This window comes from Nuphar pumila, chromosome 13, assembly GCF_984573655.1.
Source record: "Nuphar pumila chromosome 13, dmNupPumi1.hap1.1, whole genome shotgun sequence".
Lineage (NCBI taxonomy): Eukaryota > Viridiplantae > Streptophyta > Magnoliopsida > Nymphaeales > Nymphaeaceae > Nuphar > Nuphar pumila.
Window position 1 is genome coordinate 68214925 of NC_143261.1, and position 22765 is coordinate 68237689.

Sequence of the window (22765 nt, forward strand, 5' to 3'; positions counted from 1 at the left end):
AAGTTTGACTCGTGAAAGCCTGGTAGGTCTACACCAGAACACATAGAGATTGTACAGAGCTAGTACATATATCATTTTAATGATAACACAATACATCTAATCAGATATCCACGATATAAATCAATCAGATAATCATAATGCATTCATTTTCAAAGTGACCAAATAGAAGTAGTGTGTCATTCACCAATACATTCATATTCATTTCAATCATAACCTCATATTATAATCTATATTCGATAAGAGTATGATTCTCACATATGAGTTCAACATGTAATCATGCTATAATAATTGAAGTAAAGTCAAATACATAGTTTCCCAACTTTTTATCCTAACAAGATCATGTGATCTTCATAATCAACCATAATCATTACCTTTAACATGTTCATCCTCACATAGATTTACTGCATCTTGAAAAAAAGTTCCCTATTGGATTACCTGGTGTTAGACATGTACATCTTCATAGACATTTATTGCCCTAGCCGGGTTACCTGGTGTTGGACATGTACATCTTCATAGAGATTTATTGCCCTAGTCGGGTTACCTGATCTTGGACATGCTTGTACTCATAAAGATTTATTGTCTTAGTCAGATTACCTGATCGTGGACATGTACATCCTCTATGAAATAGTTTTTCAATGGGTTAACTGTTCTTAAAATTTTATCAAGTTCATTCTGTTGTCATACATGCATCATTCAACATGAGTCACATCACATTGAAAAGTAAAAATATTGTTAACCCTAAAAAATATTAAGATATCCAATTCCGTGTATGATCCAAGCTTCGTTTCTATAATTGAGGAAGGTTTGGAATCAAAATGATGAGTTGGGAATTTATGGGAAATGTCTTATCATGCAATAATGCCCTTCCAAAATTGAGAAGATGGTTCCTTCTAAAACTATGAAACTTGTATCTAAAGAAAAGAAGAATTCAACTAGTAAGAATCCTAATCAAGAAAGCAGTTGTAAAGCCTTGGCATATAACATCTATTTAAATAATAGAAACCTATCTCGTGTGAGTGTCAAAGAAAGGAATAATGGATGTAGGTTCATCTTGAACAGAACACTCTAAAATTCTGTTTTGTGTGTATGCTCTCAATCTATGTTTTTGATCTTATTATGGTATTGGAGCCAATAGGCTCGACCCACTCTTTTCTAAATTAAAGTTGGTTCGTAGTGCAGTCTTGATCGTGAGCTATAAGGGTCGACCATTGTGTTAAGATGGCAGGTTCAGATAACACTGTTGGTGCTGCCATGTAACCAATAAGCCATATCTAATTGAATGTATTCTCCAACCTTGTTTTAATAAAGCTGGATCAGAACAATTATTTACTTTGGCACTCGCAGATTGAATCAGTAGTGTTTAGTCAAGATTTAGTGAAGTTTGTTGACAGTTCTCATTATGCTCCTGCTCAATTTATGAAAGATGGAGATCAATCTAAGCTGAATCCAGATTATATGATTTGAAAAAGGTCTGACCAACTTCCATTAAGCTAGATTAAGACCACGATTACAGAGGTTTTTCTGATTCAGATAATATGAGCACCTACTGCTTGTGATGATTGGATTTCTCCAAAGAAATCATATCTCTTATTCAAGCTTGAGAATCTTCCAATTAAAGAAAGATTTGCATGAGATCATGAAGAATGATAAATCTATGACAGAATATTTAAATAATGCAAAATTTTTAACTAATTCTCTTGCCACCGTGGGAGAACCAATAGATGACATTGATTTGGTGAAGCATGTGTTGAATAATAACTCTTAAGAAACTTCTTGCCTTTGATGAGATTTATGACATGCTCTTAAACTAAGAGAAACTACTACATATGTTGAACCTCAATATTGCTTCTCAAGCGAAAGCTTCCTCTACCACCTTCTTCACTAAAAAAGGAAGGGGACTTGGAGGATATCAAGATAAGGTGCATGGTCAGGAATAATTAGAATAGTGGTGATCGGAATTTTAGATCAAATCCGAAGGATCAAGTTCAAGGGTCTGATAATCAGGTCACTTGTCAATACCACGAAAGAAAAAATCACACTATGAAGCAGTGTTATAACGTCACTAAAACTTTTGCTGCCATGGCCATGAACTTCAAACAAGATCCTAATTGGTACCCCGATGCAACCCACCATATGATAGCTGAAGGACAAGGCATGAACAACAAAAATGAGTACCACAGATCCAAAGATATCATGGTTGTTAATGGTTCACATCTCCCTTTCATCCATACAGGTAATATGCTCTTACTCAGTTTTTACTTTGAACGTGGTTTTAGAAGTTCCAGCTATAAAGAAAAAATTGTTATATGTTGCAAAGTTCACAAGAGATAATCGTTGATATTTTGAGTTAAGGATATGCAGACCAAAACTGTGCTACAAAGAAGTTCTAGTAAAAACATATTGTATTTATGGCCCTTTAATTAAAGAAGGAAGTTGATGGAGATGAATCTTGCATACAAACAGGAGTAGATCAATGGAGAGAAGTGATTTTTGCTGATGCCGAGTAAGATGCACTGATTACCTTTTAATGCTTAAAATTCAGTTAATAATTTTTCACTTGAGATTGTGCATGCAGATTTGTGGGGTCAGCCCCAATGATTTTTAAAGAAGGATATAAGTATTATTTGCTTCTTGTTGATGATTATTCCATATTTTCTTGGACTTTTTCTTTAGTTAAAAAATCAGGCACTTTCCAATACTTTAAGACTTTCAAAAAATATTATGAAAAAACAACTTAAAGAAGCATAAAAATCTTTATTAGTGATAATGGGGGAAAATTTCTAAGCAATATTTTTTTTTACATTTCTTAATGAATAACATCACACCACCACAACAAAATGGTGTTGTGGAGAGTAAGTTCTGCTTGAGCTTGTTGTTTTATGCTTCTTTAGAAACTAAGTTCTGGTTTTATGCTTTCAAGATTGTTGTTCATATAAATCAGTTGCCTATAGTCTGATTAAATTATAAAACTCTTTTCTAATTGTTGTTTGGTAAAGTGCTGGTCTATATATTTTCATCTCAAAGTTCTTGGATGTGTATGCTATCCTCTTTGGGTAACATATCAGAAGTATAAATTTGATGCTAAAGACAAGGCATGTGTTTTCATTGGTTATGGGACAAGTATTTTGTTTCACATGTTATTTGATGAAGATGCATATATATATATATATATATATATATATATATATATATATATATATATATATATATATATATATATATATATATAGAGGGTCTAAGAAATCAATTACCGATGTTGAAGTGTCAAATTAGCTAAGGCAGCATAGTGTGTCAAATCAGCCCAGATTGTCCAATGTTCCTTCTAAACCAAATCAGTATGTGATAAAGTGCTTATGATCTTGCTGAGTTGCTTAATCCGTTAGGTTTGGGTAATGAGATTATTAAACCCGTCATGGTTGAAACTCAAGAGTCTCGAACTGAGGTGACTACTTACACATTTCTTAGTCCTAATGATGTTCAAAACCGGTGTTTGAAGAAAGAAACCTCAACTAGTAATGATTTGATTGTAGATGTGTCTGATCAGTTTCCCCATCGTATGGTGACAAGGTCACAGGATGGTACCTTAAGCCAAGACTTTTTAGTGTAGTTAAACATCCTTGTTTTCTTAGCTTAGTGAGTTTTTCAATAAAGGATTAATTCATTTCAGCAAGCCAAAAGAGATGATGATGATAAGTGGGTCAAAGCTATACAGGAAGAGATCGATGCACCCCATAGAAATTGTACCTAAAACATAGTTCTTGCTTAGTAAGGTCAGACTGCCATGTGCTGTAAATGGATATATCGTATAATTAAAGAGGCATGCTGATGGCTTTAATTATTGCCTGGTACAAGGCTCTCCCGGTGGCCAAAAGGTATAATCAAGTGTGGACTATTATGAAACCTTTAGTCCAGTGGTTAAAGCTATAACAGCTAGATTAGTATTGTCTATTGTCGTTAGCTTACAGTGGAGTATAACAATTATTATTACTTTTAATCATGCTTAAGATTGGAAATTTTCAGTTTAATGAAGGTCACAATCACACTTCTGACTTTTTTATTGGTTATGTTTGAAATTATCCATGACATGGCTGTAAAAACACGACTTAGTTTATGCTAATAGGTGGGCGTGAAGCAGCTTGCATGTGGTGGGTGAAGCAACTTTGATAGCACGTCCTGCGCGTCGCGCGGGACAAAAAATACAAAAAGATTTTTTAACAAACGTGGGACGCGGCGGACGTGTGGAACGTCGTCTGCCGTGTTCATAAAAACATGTTATTTTTGTTCTACCTCCTCCCCTGTTATGAAAATGACAGGTACAGGAGGAACAGATTTAACTGTTTCACGACGAGCGCACCCGACCTCCTCTCTCTTGTGCAGCCAGCGGACGAGCGGAGGCGATGATGGTGGTGGCTGTTCATCACCGGCGCCGGGAGAGTCTGTTCATCACCGTCGTCTGGCGATTGCAGGACGCTATCCTCGTAATAGCCTTCCCTCGAAATGGTTTTATTTAGGGTTGGATGAAACCAGAGCGATGCTTCAGATCCAGCTGAATAAAGGGTCGTCCGGTGGTTCGGCCCCTTTGGAGAGGGAGTGGGTAGACAGGGAAGCCATTTCTACCGCCTCCCGAGAGTGGAGTGACGGTGGCCTACCTTGATCACCTGGTCGTTGCCGATCTGCCGGTGGCCAATAGCCTTGGCAACCACTTCGCCTCTGCCCTCATTAAGATTGACGGACGGAGGTCCAGGCGGCAACTCGGTGAACGCATCCATTTCTGTGTTCGCTTAGATTTCGCCATTGCCATCTACGGCCGGCTGGTACAAATCGTAATCTCTTTCTCTCATGCCCAGATCCTCTGATTCTGTATGATTACCTTTTTTTTTTCAAGATACTTTGTTCTATTGAAATTTAGGTATCATATTTTGTTTTCATCTTTAATTTATTCCTGTTCGTCCTACAGCTAGTTTAGTTTCCTCCAGAGAATCCCAAACAACATATTTGTTATGTGGAGAAAATTTAGCCTGGGCTGGAAGAAAGAAAAGAAAATGTTATTTTGATGCATGAAAAGTAAATAGGAAGTCAATGATGATTTGTAATGGAAATTCATAATTTGAAAGAAAAAAATGATTCATCAATTTAGAATCAAAGAGTTTTGCAATTTTAGCATTCTTTGAATGCTGAGAAATGCATGCGAGAAGTATCTGAGTACCTCCAGAAAATGAATTTTATCTTGAAATTAATAGGGTTTTATCATAGAACCATTTGAATGATGATTTCTTTTAATGTAAAGTTACTGCACACACCAAAGAAAACCATGATTTTTTTAAAGGTCTGACAATACAATCTGTATATAATATGCATGAGAACCCAAAAAATCTGTCAAAACATAGAACTATTAACAAATCGATCAAACTTATTGCAGGATTCATCAATGCTGACTGTGGACTGCCCAAAAATTCTAGCTCAACCAATGAAATTGGTTTATTATATGTTCCAGACGATGAGTACATCGACACTGGTGTCAATAAACATGCCAGTTCTGCTTTTCTCAGCAACTCAACGATCTAATACACTAAGAAGCTTTTCAGTTTACAACAGAAACTGTCACAATTTGACCAGTAACCAGGGGTAAAAGGTACTTGGTTCGAGCTTCCTTCATGTATGGAAATTATGATGGGAAGAACACACTGCCGACATTTGATCTCTACATGGGTGTTGATCTTTGGTATACAGTCAAGCTTGATAACTCATCTCACATTCGTTCAACTGAGATCACCACCAAAGCTACATCAACTTCCATGTACATATGCCTGGTAAAAAACACAGATGGAATTCCCTTCATCTCAAGTTTGGAGCTTCGACAACTTAACGATAACATATTTTCATTTGTCAGCCAATCTCTTTCCCTTGTAACTGTCATGCATGTTAACACAAGAGCAACTGCGCTGATCAGGTCAGCAAAGCTATTCCTTCTAATCTTAAGCATGATACTGGTAATTTTTTGTTTTGAGTGTACCAGCATACTAGATCATCAACAAAGGCCCATCAGATGCACATAGCATGCAGAAAAATGATCCCCCAAAATGGCTATTCAGCATAGGTGCTTCAAATTTTGTTGCATGCCCAGTTTGAAGCTAGTACTTGTCTGGTGCCAGTGTAGGTGCATCTGGTTGCTGCCAAATACTGATACTATTTAAGAATCTTTCAATACTTTCTGCATTACCATCTTTATATTTTAGCAGAACCCTCCACTTGTATTGTATGAAGAACAATGGTGAGCCAAAAATAATACCCATGCTTCATGAATTAAAATGAATATAATAGGTGCTTCAAATTTTGCTGCATGCCCAGTTTGAAGCTAGTACTTGTCTGGTGTCAGTGTAGGTGCATCTGGTTGCTGCCAAATACTGATACTATTTAAGAATCTTTCAATACTTTCTGCATTACCATCTTTATATTTTAGCAGAACCCTCCACTTGTATTGTATGAAGAACAATGGTGAGCCAAAAATAATACCCATGCTTTATATTTTGTATGTACTGAACTTTGCTTGACATAAACATGTGTAGGGCTTATTCCTTTTGCTTTTGCTCATATTGATGTGCAGGGGCTTATTCCTAAGACTTGGCAATAATAAGTTGGCTTCCATCACAGACCATTTATTGATTTTTTTTGTGTTACATGGATATCTTCAGAGTAGCAACAGAATGAAATATTTTTTAGTTATTTTCTACATGCATATTAATGACATTTCCATCATCTAATCACAGTTGCTAATATATTAAATCTGACATGTGGAGAAAGTAAACACCATGTAATCTTCAGTCCTCCATTCTAGCAAACATCTTATGAGCATTCCATTCTTAAACTACTCAACAAAATAATAAAGCAGAAATAAGCATCATCACATCATGGAAACAACTCATGTTGTTCTCTTCAATTTTGTGATTCACTTCTGGCTGAGTTGTCTTGCTATTGTTTTGTGGAGGAAATGTAGATTCTAGAGAATCTATTAGCTCATCTTCAGTTTGTAGATACCTTTACTTTCGAACCCGCAACCTTTCATCAAATCTGGCAAGCTAACCATACTTCCCACAGCAACTGTTTAAATTTGGTGTGGTTTTTGGAGATTCCAACAACAACAACAACAACTATGCCTTCATCCCAAAACAATTGGGGTCGGCGATATGAACCAAAAAATAAAATCATTCTGGGTCTTCCACATGAATCCTTCTCCTCCAATCATTTCTATCCAATGCCATATCCTTGGTGAGGTTCAAAGCATTCATATCCTTTCCTATCACCTCCATCCATGTCTTCCTAGGCCTACTCCGACCTCTTTTAACTAATATATTTTCCCATTTCTCCATCCTTCTAACTGGAGCATCATTAGGCCTTCGTCGAATATGTCCAAACCACCGTAAACGATTCTCTCTCATCTTATTTTCAATGGGTGCAACGCCTACCTTCTTACGTATCTCCTCGTTCTGAATCTTATCTTTTATTGTATTTCCACACATCCATCTCAGCATACGCATCTCAGCTACACTCATTTTTTGAATATGATGTCTCTTGGCAGCCCAACATTCCGTACCATATAGTTAAGCGGGCCTAATAGTCGTCCTATAAAACTTTCCCTTCAACCGCAATAGCATTCTACGATCGCACAACACTCCAGTTACACTTTTCCATTTCATCCACACAACCTTTATCCTATGATTTACATCTCCATCAATTTCTCCATACTTTTGAAATGATAGATCCCAAATATTTGAAACAATCATCCACTGGTATTTCTTGCTCACCAAGCTTCACTACACTCCCATCACTACTTCGTTGCTTACTAAATCGGCATTCCATGTATTTTGTCTTACTCTTACTCAACTTAAAACCTCTTGCTTCCAATGTCTGTCTCCATAATTCTAACTTAGCATTAACTCCAGCTCTAGACTCATCAATCAAAACAATATCATCAGCAAACAACATACACCACGACACATTTTCTTGAATTGATCTCGTAAGCTCATCCATCACTATAGCAAATAGGAAAGGGCTTAAAGCAGATCCTTGATGTAACCCAACTGTTATAGGAAAATTGGTTGTCACCCCTCCACAAGTACGGACATTGGTTACTACTCATTCATACATATCCTTAATTATACTAATGTACTTGAGAGAAACACTTTTCTTCATCATTGTCCACCAGAGAACATCCCTACTCCTTCATACATATCCTTACTTATAACTTTGGTGCAGTTCTTTTTTAGCTTATCTCAGGCCGGTCGGTTATCTTTACTGAAAATTCATATTCGAGGCAAAAATCCATTTTGAGATCTATATTCGGAGCAAAAATCCAATTTGAGATTTATATTCATGGCAAAAATTCATATTTTGGGCAAAAATCCAATTCCAAATCCATTTTCAGGGCAAAAATTCATGATTTTAGACATAATTTCGTAATTGGGTTCATATCCGAGCAAAAAAACTATAGTAAACTTGTTAAAACATGTAAAATGGTGGACAGATTGGGTCATACAATACAAAACAAAGTAATTTGACCCATTATCCATGACTGTCCAAGTTGTCCTCACATCGTCGGACATTTGGAACATAGCATTTCAGTACAGTTCAAACAAACGTTCGACTTGGAACAGATGTTCCATCTTTTTTATTCATTTTATCCAATCTTGGATAAGCAATCAAACATATCCTTATGGATTGACGAGGCAAAATTTGGTTGTAAAGAATGCCACATTACAACAGCCCATAGTGACAAATATCGTGAGCTTTATGAAAATCTTGCTATAATATCGCAAGAAATTGCCTGAAAGTTTAAAACGGCAATTTCTCGCAATATTCTCAAAATAGTGCGAGATTTATGAAAAAAATAAACACTATGATTTAAATGTGATATTTACGTTTTAAACGGCTATTTATCATGAAAAATTGTGTATTTTTATTTTTAAATAATTTTTATTAATATTTTCTTATAAACATTAATTTTTATATTTTTTAGTTTAATTTTTTATTGCCGAGATTTTGCCAAAAAATGAAAGATTTATTAAAAAAATTCAAATTCTCACGAGTTTTTGAAAAACAAGATTTTGCCATTTTTAATTTCACTATGCAACAAACATTGATAGGCCACTTGATTGCTTCTCCGAGACAACTTTAATTATCTGGACTTTTTTTTCATAAACTTTTCTCTGCATGGTTGAGCATGCATGGAAAAATAGAAAATTTTAGTGAAATTCTACTGTTTCTATTCAAAATATATTGTTGAAGAATGAGAGACAGAGAGGAAGTGGGATGCACAACATTAGACACCATGGTTGTTGCTCCATCTTAGCCCACGGTTAGGGATGTCTACGAGTCGAATGTAACCTGATATCTGACCTGATCAGTCAGATTCTGTAGCTAAATTCAGATCTGATTAAAAATTTGGATTGGGATTCAGTATTAATTTTTCATTAAAATCCAAATCTGAATTCAATTAACACTCAAATCTAACTAAGATTCAAATCCGATTGAGTGTAAATATCAGGTTTTAGACTAGTTGGAGCTGGATTCAGTTTTATCTTTTCCCATCCAACTCTGGCCTGAATCCAACCCGTTGACACCCCCATGGTTGAATACTGTGTAGACACGGTTTTAGGTCTCCGGTCTGACTTTCATCCAAATGGGGATCCCAAAACCCCAGTTTGAGATCTCTGTGACAAATATCGCAAGATTTATAAAAATCTTGCTGATATATTGGGAGAAATTGCTTGAAAGTTTAAAACAAAAATTTCTTGCGAGAATTTCAAACCGTGACAAATATCGTGATATTTATATTTTTAAAAGATATTTATCATGAAAACCCCTGAGATTTTTATTTTTAAATATGTTTTATTTATATTTTCTTATAAAATTTAAATTTTTTATATTTTTAAAATTATTTTTTATTCTCAAGATTTTGCCAAAAATGCAAGATTTATGAAAAATTTTAAAATCTCCGGAGTTTTTTGCTTGCCAGAGATTTTGTTGTTTTTGACTTTTGTCACTATGTTTGAGATTACAAAAGCCCATGAAATTCATCACTTATTGGCCAGATTTTTTTTTTTTTGGTTTTTTAGTTTGTTTTGTAGGGTAGGGTTTTTTAGTTGTGCCATGTGGTGCCCCACTCCGTTACATGTGTTCAATCTAGGGATGGCAGTGGACCAGGGGAAAGCGGGACCCGGCCTCACCCCGTTTGGACCGGGGATGAAGGGTATGAAACGGGGATGGAGGCAGGGACGAAGGTTAAAATCCATCCCCGTTCGGGGATGGACTTACACTTTTCCCCGCCCCGCCATGATCCCCGCCTAGCCCCGCCCCATCCCCAGTCCTTCTAAAGGATGGCAATAGACTACGGGGAAACGGGGGCCCGCCCCACCTCATCCCTGTTTGAACCAGGGATGGAGGACATGAAACGGGGATGAAGGCGGGGTGGAGGTTAAAATCCATCCCCGTGCGAGGATGGAGGTTCTAATCTTGAGACGGGGCGGGTGGAGACCCTGTCCCCCGCCCTGGTCCATTGCCATCCCTAGTTCAGTCCCATTATACAACCGCACCCTTTTAACATAGGGCCATAAATCAGGCATCTAAGTGGTAATTCTTAGATCCTTGGATTTTAAATTTGCGTGGCCCAAAAATTGATACTGACCTGAATAGGTTATTTTTTAATAAATGTAAAAAAATAACTTAAAATTATTTTTTAATATTATTTTAATGGCTTTAACATGTGTAATGTTCTGGTTGACATGTAATATCTTTTTAATTATTTTTTGGCCGATTCAGAAAGATTCACATGAGAATTGGTATCGCCCCCCAAAAGATGCAGGTCCGATTCCGATACTGACAACATTGATCTAAAGTATGAATGACTTTAAAAAAATTGTGAGACTCATCTAAAATGTAGACAGTGATTGGATTCTGTTAGTCATGGATGAATGACATTGGAGGACATTGGCCACACCATTTTTGTGCAGTTTCTCATTAACTATAGCATACAAGGAGACACGACACGGGCATAAGTTGGACTCCCAGTGACTTGATCCAATTTCATTGTAAAGTAGGAATCAGGATCAATGTTGTCAGTATCGGTGTGTATGGCCAATATGCATTGTATCCGCAGAAAATAGACACCTGAATTTATTGTTTTTTAAATAAATATAAAAATGCTTAAAAATAATTTTTAATATTATTTTAAAATGTGTCACATTTTGATTGACATGAAATAATTTTTTAGTTTTTTTTAGCAGATTCAGAAACGATTCACTTGAGAATCGGTTCCAGCTGATTCACCTAAATCGTTGGCCAAACGATTCAGGGTCGATGCTGATACTGACAACATTGATCAGGATGATTCACTTTGTGCAACACCTGTTGGAAACAATAGTAGTTAGCATAGTGACAAACGTTTTTGGCAATTTTTCATTTTTCAAAAACTTGTGAGAAATTAAAAAATTTCCATAAATCTCACATTTTTTTTGCAAAATCTCGGCAATAAAAAATTTAATTAAAAAATATATAAATTATTTTTTATAAAAAATATTAATAAAAATTATTTAAAAATAAAAATACATGATTTTTTGTGATGAATAGCCATTTAAAACATAAATATCGTGTTTAAATCATGGTATTTATGTTTTCTCATAAATCTTGCGATATTTTGAAAATCTTGCAAAAAAATTACCTTTTAAAACTTTCATGCATTTTTTTGCGATATTATAGCAAGATTTTCATCAATTTTTTGCGATATTTGTCACTATGGTAGTTACCACATGTTTTGACTAGTTCGCTATTTATTCTGCAAGCCCAATAAGTAGAGATGCATTACTCAATTTTAAAGCAAGCCAACAAGGTATTGACTCTTTGTTGACTTTTTTTTCTCTATCATTTTTTTTTATTTTACTTTCATATATTTAGTTTTACATTACCTCAATATATTACAAGATTAAGGATTCTAATATATATTATGAGTATGGATAACACAACAACGCATAAATATATCGCTAAACAAATAAAAACCTACTACTCCTGTCCAAAAAAATTTATTATGTCAGCATGTTCTGCTCAAAGTCAGCGTGATGCTGGTCACTTTTTTTTTTTTTTTGAAAGAAATGTGATGCATATAAATATAACTTAAGGATCTAAAACCTTATAATTGAGAAACTTCCAGTCACTTTCTTAAAGCTAATTTAATCATCAATATGCGTAGTCATCGCTGCGTTACTCTACCAAAATTCAATATGATTAACATCACCAACCTCAAGGCCATTTACAAGCATTCACAAACAAGGGGACGCCAACTTTTTATATATATATATATATATATATATATATATATATATATATATATATATATATATATATATATATATATATATATCAAGGAAAAACCACGGTTCAGGTGGTGGGGCCCAGGACAGATGACGCTCTGCCGTATGGCTCACCCCCAAGCAGTTAAAACCCTTGGGGTCATCGAAGGATGATCAGGTGCAATTAAGGGTGTCAACGGGTCGGGTTTGGTTTGGATCCAGGTGGAACTAGATTTGGACCAAATTTTTGGGTATGGTATTGGGTTCAGACTTAGGTCTAATTGGATCCAAACCCAAGACTATACCTGGTAAAACCATATTTTTTATCATTTTTACATTGAAAATTTGCGGGTCTTAATCAAAACTCGAGTCGGGTCCGGGTCTGGTATAAAATTTCACAAACTATATCGGGGTTCATGTATTAATCGGACCTTCAGGTTCGGACTCTGGTCTTCTTATTTATCACCATACCCGGACCTTATAGGGTTTGGTTTGGGTCGGGTCCGGGTAAACCAGGCCTGTTGACACCCCCTAAGTGTAATGTATTTTCGTACAGTATGGTCATTTTTCCAAATTCAAGACCTAGAATCAATTAGGTCTGATGGTACGTTTGCTTGGCTCCTCCACCTGAATGATCTGGACTTCTCAAAATGTGAATCATTCTCACATTTAAGAGGGAATCATTTTCATGGGGGACGAAACAAACGTGTGTTGAATCTGACCCCAATACGTATTCAAATTATATATTGATGTTGATATAAGAAAGTAACGGGTTGAATTGAATCCAAAGATATGATTGAATTCCATGTTAGCACCCCACTGCTAGTAGACCATGATTTCTTATGAAGCAAACTTGCATCTCCACATTTTGTTTCTGATGAGGTTTTTGCTTTAAGTATTATAGCTGACACTAACATTGACACGGCCTATTGCTTTAACAGAGCACCACAGTTCTTCATTACCGCCGTAAGCCTCCCCGGTCATTCGCTTGCCGCTGCAGAAGCTTTGAGTATAAAGAGTGCAAGAGAGCGAAGGAGAAGAGAGGCTTGCCAGAAATAAGCCGTGACAAACATAGTTTTACAAGTTAAACCCAAAACGACTCTGATTATGATAGTGCGACCAAACTATTCAGATGTCTCATTCAACCCCCAAGGCCCCAACATATAAATACTTTTTATGAAAGCCAGTCTCATAATACATTATCAAAGAATTAATCTTTTTGGCTCTCCAATTTATTTGCATCATCCTCTTCTGAGAGAGAAAACCCAATTACAAAAAGTTGTCTTTCTTTCTTTAGGGCATGTTTGGAAGCAAGAAAAACTCTAAAAAGAAAGAAACTTGTGCTTACAAGAAGTTTTGACATGATATATTTTTTAAAATTAAAATTTTCCCTTGTTTGGGTAGTATGAAAAAAATAAAATGAAAAATCTTAAAAAATGAGAAAGAGGAAGAAGGGGGTGGTGGTAGAGCTTTTCCGGTACAGTTTTTCGAGAGGTGGATGATGGCGGGTGGTAGTGGTAGTGGTGAGATGAATGGTGGTGATGCATGGTAAAAAATCATGAGGGTGGTTTTTTGAGAAGTGGGTGATGGTGGTAGTGGTGGTGAGAGGGGCTACAAAAATTTCTTAGAGCATTCCTCCACTCCTCCTAATGGAGAAATGTTTCTTATCAAAAAGTGTATTTTTTAGAAAAACTCTCTCAGCGAAAAAGTCTCTCTCATTTGAAAGGGTCAGAAAAATTGTATGATTTTTTTATTTTGTTTCACTTTTTCTACAATTTTCCCACTTCCAAACGTGCCCTTAGAGTACATTTGGTTGTGTTTTTTGAAGAGTGAAAATACTATACAAAAGAGATTCACTTTCAAAATCTCATAACACCTCATGAGAAAGTGAATCTCACACAAATGAAATTCACTTTTTAAAATTCACTTTTGGAGTTTGTGTCAACTCACTTTTTATGAGGTTTACCTTTTGAGTTTTGAGTCAAAAAAGTTTTATGTTTAATTATTTTTTGATACTCTTCAAATGAGATTCACTTTCTAAATATATGAAATCTAAAGATGTCAACATGTCTGATCTACCCCGACATGACCTGGACTAAATCCTATAGGGTCCGGGTATAATGACAAATAAGAAGACCTGATTAAGATTTGGGTCCAGACCCAAAGGTATAATTAATACATGGACTCGGGTATAGTTTATGAAATGTTATACTGGACCCAAACCCGACCTGAGTTTTGATTAAGACCCATAATTTTTTAATGTAAAAATGATAAAAAATATTATTTTATCGGGTATAGTTCGGGTCTCGTTCATGTAGTTTTTATCAAATTTGGGTATAATTTCTCTTATTGTAGACTCGATTAGACCCAGGTCCAGATCTGATACCATACCCGAAAATCTGGTCCAAGTCTGATTCCACCTAGGTTCAAACCAAATTTGATCCAATGGAATGACATGAGATGCAACCAAAGGTACCCTTATTAAGAAACCTTTTCACTAAAAATGGTGGCTTTTGTCTTTGTGCTTACAAATCATGCATGTTTTAGGTGAATCTCAATAGGAAATGTATTGAGATTTTGTTTTTTCTTTTGATGATGAAAAATCATGGGGCTCGCGACCCTTGAAAGCTAAAAATATTGTGAGATTGTTGATTCCCTGTCCATTATTACACGAAGACTCATTATTTCACTAAGCATTCTACATCATGAGCCTCGCGATTAGATGCTTGACACTTTTCTCATGATGCCAAGAATGATAATCCTCAGGTGTTAGTGGACAGAATTTGGCTTGGGTCTAGACGTGCATACCACTACAAGGCATGGGTATGGGATACTTTAGAGGGAGATGTTTTCCAAAGTTCAACCCATCGTCACAAATATCGGTAAGAATTTTAGTTTATTGCAATTTTTTTGTTGCTTTAGCATAATTTTGTTTTGTATGTTTAAAAAAAAATCCATTTTACTCCAAACTTTATTTTGATTTTTTCTTAAAAAAAAAGGTTCTCATAAGATTTTCATTGAAGATTTGCTAACAAACTCAACCTCATGGAGTTGAAGCTCACTTATTACCAAAACTCTAATGTAATCTCCATCTCATCCTGAGTGATACATCACTTAGAATCTCTGATGTAATTCTTTTTATTTTGAGAGTTAATTCATAATTTTATTTTTCTTTCAAAAAAAGAATCATGGCCTCATCAAACTAATACATAAATCATATGTTAGAGCGACTCAAAACATGTTGAAGTTGCCTTGAACCATAGAAAAATAACCGAAAAATGATCGTAATTGACGATAAATATGATGTATTTTTCTAAACACCCTATAATTTTTGTTATTCTCTCAATGTTCAAAATCACAATTATTGGGTGTTCAAAAGTCCTTTTTACCCTTTTCACTTGCATACTTCTTAAATATATACAAATGTTCTCTCAAATATGTGATTGTTTTCTACAGAACAATCTATGTTCTTATATATGTATCTCTTTGATCCGACATCGAAAACTTGCGTGTTTAGAGTCATTAGGGTTCTTGTTTATGAGTTCCTAAAATAAGAAATGCACAGGTGCAGCTACACCTTTTTCTTCTGTTTTATGTTATTTTTTGACTAACTGCATCAAAATTTTATAAAATGGTAAAAAGGATAGAGATAGATTGAGACGTTATCTTTCTAATGCCATCAAGATCACCTTGATCTGATGAGCGGTTGGAAAAAAAAACTTTTGAAAGATAGACTTTTTAAATGTATCACACCATATAACTAAAAAGTAGATTCGCAAGAATTTTTTTGCGAGGATGAGAAGGTATATTTTATGAGAGGATGATGAGGTCCGTATATATTTATACGTGGATGAGAAGGTCCGCATATATTTTATGCGAGAATGAGAAGGTTTACATATATTTTATGCGTGAATGAGAAGGTTTGCATATATTTTATGAGAGGATGAGGAGGTTCGCATAGATTTTATGTGATAATGAGGATGTTCACTTATATTTTTATGTGAGCATATGGAGGTCTGCATATATTTTATACGAGGATGAGGAGGTTCGCATATATTTTATGCAAATTTCGCGATGTCTGCAAAAAAAATTATGTAAATCTACCTTTTAGTTATAGGGTATGATACATCTGAAAAGTCTATCTTTTAGAGGATGTTTCTCTCAAATTGCTCATCAGATCAAGGTGATTTTGATGGCGTTGGAAAGCTAAAATGTCGATTTTTCTATCTTTTTTTATTATTTTTTTGAATTTTTAGTGCAGGTGGGCAAAAAAATCATGCAAATCTTTAAATTTTTGGGTCAAAAACCAGTAATAAAGTCTGTCACAGAGGAAATTAGTATATCTCGGAAGGCCCTCACATACAAAGGTTAAAATGATCATTTTAACACCCAAGATTTGTGATTTTAGACATAAAGAGAATAGCATAAATTATAAAAATTTTAAAAAAACATGTCAAATTATTCGTACAATATGAGCATTTTCCAAAAAATAATAATAATAGCAACAATTAAAAAAATACCAAAATGCTTATCCAAAAGGGCAGATCTAAGACTATGCGAGGGAGCAAAGAACCAAAATATGCTCTTAAAACATCTTACTTATTTTAAGTTAACTCTATCACATCATGATCACAAGGGGTTGGCCAGTCTTCATATCATGGACAGGGAGGCCTTCCCCTACCCAGAGTTTGAGGGCCCCTTTACCAACACGAACCAGGAGGTTCTCTGGGAATTGAGGGGCAACCCACAGAGTTTTACATGTTGGGTCTTCCTTATGGGCAGCCTGCGCACAAATAGAAAAAATACACAGGAGAAACTATATCTGTGTAAAAACAGAAAAACAAGGGGGCTGGAGTACCTGATGTCGTCATTGTATAACTGCTATAGGTAGAGGTCGACTGGAGCAGGGGAAAACTGATTTTGATGATGGCTAGAGCAGAGGATGTGGTTTCTCCTCAGCCGGACTGCGGCCCTCCACAAGCGTAGGCTACCAGATGCAGTCGGTGAGCAGGACCGATTCCCGCAACCGGATGGAAATACTCTGAATGGAGAGGTAAGATTCTAAACCCTCTTTCGTATTTCCCTGTATGTGAAAAACTAATTTTCACTGTATTTCACTCTATATTGGGTTGCTTATGAAACCCCTTTTTTATAGGGCACGTAATGAAAACGGTTAGCATAATCGTTCCCCCATTATCCCATGTTGGTTTATCAGAAGCGGTCATTCTAGATGTGGGGATGAATCCACATCGTAGATAACCACCACATAAATCATGGTGGTTAATCCAACATTCTCCCTCTTAATTCGACGATAAACCCTTTAACCAGAAAATCTTATGGGAATAACTTGATGAATAGAATGACCTTTTTATTCTATTCTATAGGTCCTTAGTTGAATCTCTAATTCTTATGAGATTAACAACAAAAATAATGAGAATCATGAACTGAAAATGATCACTTTATTTATATGCATATGTCAAAAAGAGTTTAACAAACTCATACTCATTACATGTTCAAAATATAATCCCGGTGCTAGCCCTTTAGTAAGAGGATCAACGATCATCTCTTTGGTACCAATATTAACAATATGCACTAAATGATTCTCCATCCTTTCTTTAACAACAAAATACTTCAATTCCATATGCTTACATGACGTAGTACTTTTGTTGTTGTTTGAAAAGGACACTGCAGCTTCATTATCACAGTAGACCTTCAGTGACTTCCCAATGGAATCAACCACCTTTAACTGTGATATGAAGTTCTTTAACCATATAGCCTGAGAGGTAGTCTCGTATAATGCTATGAATTTTGTTTTCATGGTGTAGGCAGCAGTGGTCGTCTGCTTCCCACTCCTCCAAGAGATCGCACCCCCAGCAAGTAAGAAGACGTACCTAGTAGTAGACTTTCTACTATTAAGGAATCCTCCTAAGTTTGCATCTGAGTAGCCAATGACCTCGAGGTGATCAACTTTATGATACATCAACATATAGTCTTTTGTCCCTTGCAAGTACCGCAAGACTTTCTTGGCAGCCTTCCAATGGGGTAAACCTGGGTTAGACTGAAATCTGCCAAGCACCCCTACTGCAAAAGAAATATTTGGTCGAGAACATGTATGCGCGTACTGCAAGCTGCCAACAACTGATGCATATGGATAAGCACTCATCTGTGCTTTGTCAATATCATCTTGTGGACAATCCTTTAGGCTCAGTTTGTCACCATTTGATATGGGTGTTGAATTAGGAGAATAATTCTCCATCCCATATCGCTTTAACACCTTATCTATATAGGATTTTTCGGAGAGGCCTAGAAAACCTTTTGCTCTATCTCGACGGATCTCAATGCCAAGAACATAAGCAGCCTCACTCATATCTTTCATATCAAAATGTGATGCAAGAAACTGTTTTGTCTCTGAAAGCAACTTTATATCGTTGGTTGCAAGTAAAATGTCATCCACATACAATATCAATATAATGAACTTACTCCCACTTTCCTTAAGGTATATACATTGATCAATAATATTTTATGTAAACCCAAAAGTCATAATGACTTGAGAAAATTTAATATACCACTGTCGAGAGGCCTGTTTAAGTCCATATATTGATTTGTTGAGCTTATAAACCAGACAATCATTTTCAGAGAAACCAATAGGTTGATCCATATATATCTCTTCATTTAGATCCCCGTTGAGAAATGCTATTTTTACATCCATCTGGTGTAGCTTCAAGTCATAATGAGCTACAAGGGCCAAAATTATCCTCATTGACTCTTTAGTTGAGACAGGAGAAAACATCTCATTGTAGTCAATGCCCTCCATCTGAGTGAATCCTTTAGCAACCAATCTTGCTCTATGTCTCTCTATGTTACCTTTGGAGTCCTTCTTGATCTTAAAGACCTATTTACACCCTACGGGCTTTACTCCCTTAGGTAACTCGACAAGATCTCACACTTGATTTTTAGCCATAAAGTCTAACTCTTGTTTCATGGCTTTTATCCAGTGTGTAGATTGTTTGCTTTTCACAACTTTCATAAAAGTCAATGGGTCATCATCTATATCTATAAAATCACCAAGCTCCTGAAGGTACACTATATAATCAGGATGTATGGTAGATCTTCTAATTCTTGTGGATCTCCAAACAGGTCATTCTTTAGGTTCAGATTGAACCTGATCATCCTGTTTGTGCTCTTTTGCATTGTCCACAATAGGTTCACTTTGAATTTGTGCATCAACAACCGAATGATCAAGCATATCATCATTAGGAATAATAATGTGGTATCTTTCGGTGTTTTCCTTAACAGGTGACGAAATTGGATCATGTACTTCTTCAAAACAAAGGTTTTGAAGTGCACTTAATCCTACTGAACCATCTTCTAGGAATTTTGCCTTATTCGTTTCAACGATCTGTAGTGAATGAGATGGGCAATAAAACTTGTAATTTTTTATCTTTTTGGATAACCAATGAAATATCCACTTGTTGTTTTTGGATCAAAGGCTTTAATGTGGGGGTTATACAACTTAGCCTCTGCAAGACATCCCCATATGTGCATATAAGACAAAGATGGTTTCCTACTTGTCCACAACTCGTAAGGAGTTTTAGGCACAGATTTTGTAGGTACCTTATAATATGCACAGTTGTCCTCAAGGCTTCACCCCACAACTTAATGGAAAGTGTTGAATAATTCAACATAGCTCTGACCATTTTCTTAAGCGTTCGATTTTTCCTTTCAGCTACACCATTCTTATAGGCACTATCAGGAATGATATATTGAGGTGCAATGTCTTTCGCTTTGAGAAATCGCGCTAATGGTCATTTCCTTTGCCCCATCTCAGTAAACCTACCATAATATTTGCCACCTTTATCAGACTTGACTATTTTAATAACTTTATCGATTTGTTTCTCTACTTCTTTCTTAAATTCTTTGAACATATGAAAAACATCGATTTTTTCAAAGATCAAGTAGAGATACATATATCTAGAATAGTCATCAATAAAGGTGACAAAATATTTTTTGCCAGTGTAGCAGGGAGAAAAGGGTCCACATATATCTGTGTGAACTATCTCTAATATCTCACTACTGCATTTGGCACCCTCTTTATATGTGTTTGTATGCTTAGCCTTTATGCAATCAACACATGGGTCATTGTCGGTAAAATCTAAAGATTTCAAGATCTCTTCATTTATGAGTCTCTTTATTCTCTTTTCAGAGATATAACCCAACCTTCGATGCCAAATCATGTAACATTTATCATTTATCAAGCTACATTTATTTCTAACCAATGCGTATTCAGAAGTCAGGGACTCCTGAGTTTGGATCTTCATGTTCAATCTATACAAATCATCATAAACTGATGCAGAACTAATTTTAATTAAATTTCTATAAATGAACAATTTAGAATTTTCAAACTTAAAACTTAAAATAATATTCAAATTTATCCAATTTTGAAATTAAAATTAAGTTTCTACTATATGATGGAATATAAAAGACATCATGAAGATCCAAAACTACGCTTGTATCTAGAGTAATCCTGCAGGTTCCAACACCCTTTACATGTGAATGCATCTTGTTTTCTGAATAGATGCTCTTCTCATGCATTGTTGGTTCCCTTCTTCTCAAGAACAAGTGTAGACAGTTGAAAATATGAGCAGTAGCACTAGAATCAATCCACCAACTATTTTCAAGAATTTGTAATAAATTACATTTATGATAAACAAATAACAAATTATCTCTCTTTTCCAACCACATTTTGTACTTTATGTAATCTATCTTCCTATGTCCCTTCTTTTTGCAAAAGAAGCACTTTATGGGATCAGAGTCAAATTGTTTGCCTTGAAATGTCTTATCCCCTGTTGGCTTCTTCCTAGCATTTCTCTTAAATGCATTCTTCCTTAGTTCTACCTTGAATGCATGAGAAGTCATATGTGTACTCTACATCTTCTCTCCTTTCAACCTCTTTTCTTCTTCAACATACTTAGACATAAGTTCATTGAATGTTCATTCATCATTATGTGTGTTGTAAGAGATTTTGAAAGGTCCGTACTCTAAGGGTAAGGACGCTGGAACTAAATGCACTGGGAAAGAATCAGAGATGGTGAGCTTCATGTCATTTAACTGAGACACTATGTTCCTCATTTTCAAAATATCTGACGAATGTTTTCTCCTCTAATATATTTTATAGATATGAGTTTAGACATCAGGGTACTGGCTCTGACCTTGTTTGAACTCACAAATTGTGCTTCAATAGCATTTAAAAACTCTTTAATTGTCATGCATTGTAGTATGGCACTACGAATATTCTTAGCCACTTTAGATTACAAAAGCAACAAGCTAAGTCTATTCGAACGCTCCCACTTCTCAAAAGTAGTCTTTTGATCAATAATGATTTGATCAGTTAGAGCAACATGTTCTTCTATCCTTAGGGCCAGATCCAGATCCATATACCCTAATGTAAAAAGTACAGTCTCTTTCAAATCACTAAAATTTGATTCATCTAGACAAGGTATACAACTAGAGTCATCTAAAATCACAGGATTAGAAACTGTACGACAAAAGATATGTATCAAGAAGCATTTATACGAGACTACAACTTTAATGAAAAAAGCAAAAGAATAAAGGCCCTTAATAGGCTTATTTCCAGGTGACTAAAGGAGGTCATCGGAGTCCTACTTTGGTAAGAGTTTTGACACGCGAAACCACTTGGCCTACCGACCATATTCGGTAAAACTAAGGTTCTTGTGAAGTAAGACCATTGACACAAGGTACCTTTGGATACACATGCATGATGTATCTTGACATATTTACCTTATTTCACCCTACTTAAATTCCAAACATGATAAAACTACCTTTGGGTCATTTAGCGTTTCACGAATCTAAGTACAATGTTAATATCGACTTAAATTGTATGATAGTATTAAAATTCTTTAATGACATACGTGTATTTAGTCACTTTGGTGACGTGAATACACTAAGTCATCTAACTATCCTTAATGCCAATATTAAACAATCATTTACGCATGCATAATTTTAAATGAATACATGAACAATAACAAAAATATGCTTAAATGGGTAACACTCTAGGTCCTCAAGCAGGAACCGGTCTGAAAGCACTTTAAACCGGTCTGAAATAGCCCCAAACTGGTTATCCAAGGATCCGAACCGGTTCTGAACCTTATAAACCAGTGTCAAGTATGAACAAAGGTTCATAAAAACCCTATAACTGTATGCCAAAATCCCTGTATTTTCTTATATTTATGAAAACAGGGTTTTAGCATCTCGGAACCGATGAAAAACTGGAAGGAACCGATCAAAAATGGCTCTGAACCGGTTCTGAAAGGGGCTGAATCAGTCCCTAATCCGGTTCAGGCCAAATAGTGCATGAACCCTATTGGATCCGGGTCAGAACCAGTTCAAATTGGATCTGGGTCAGACCC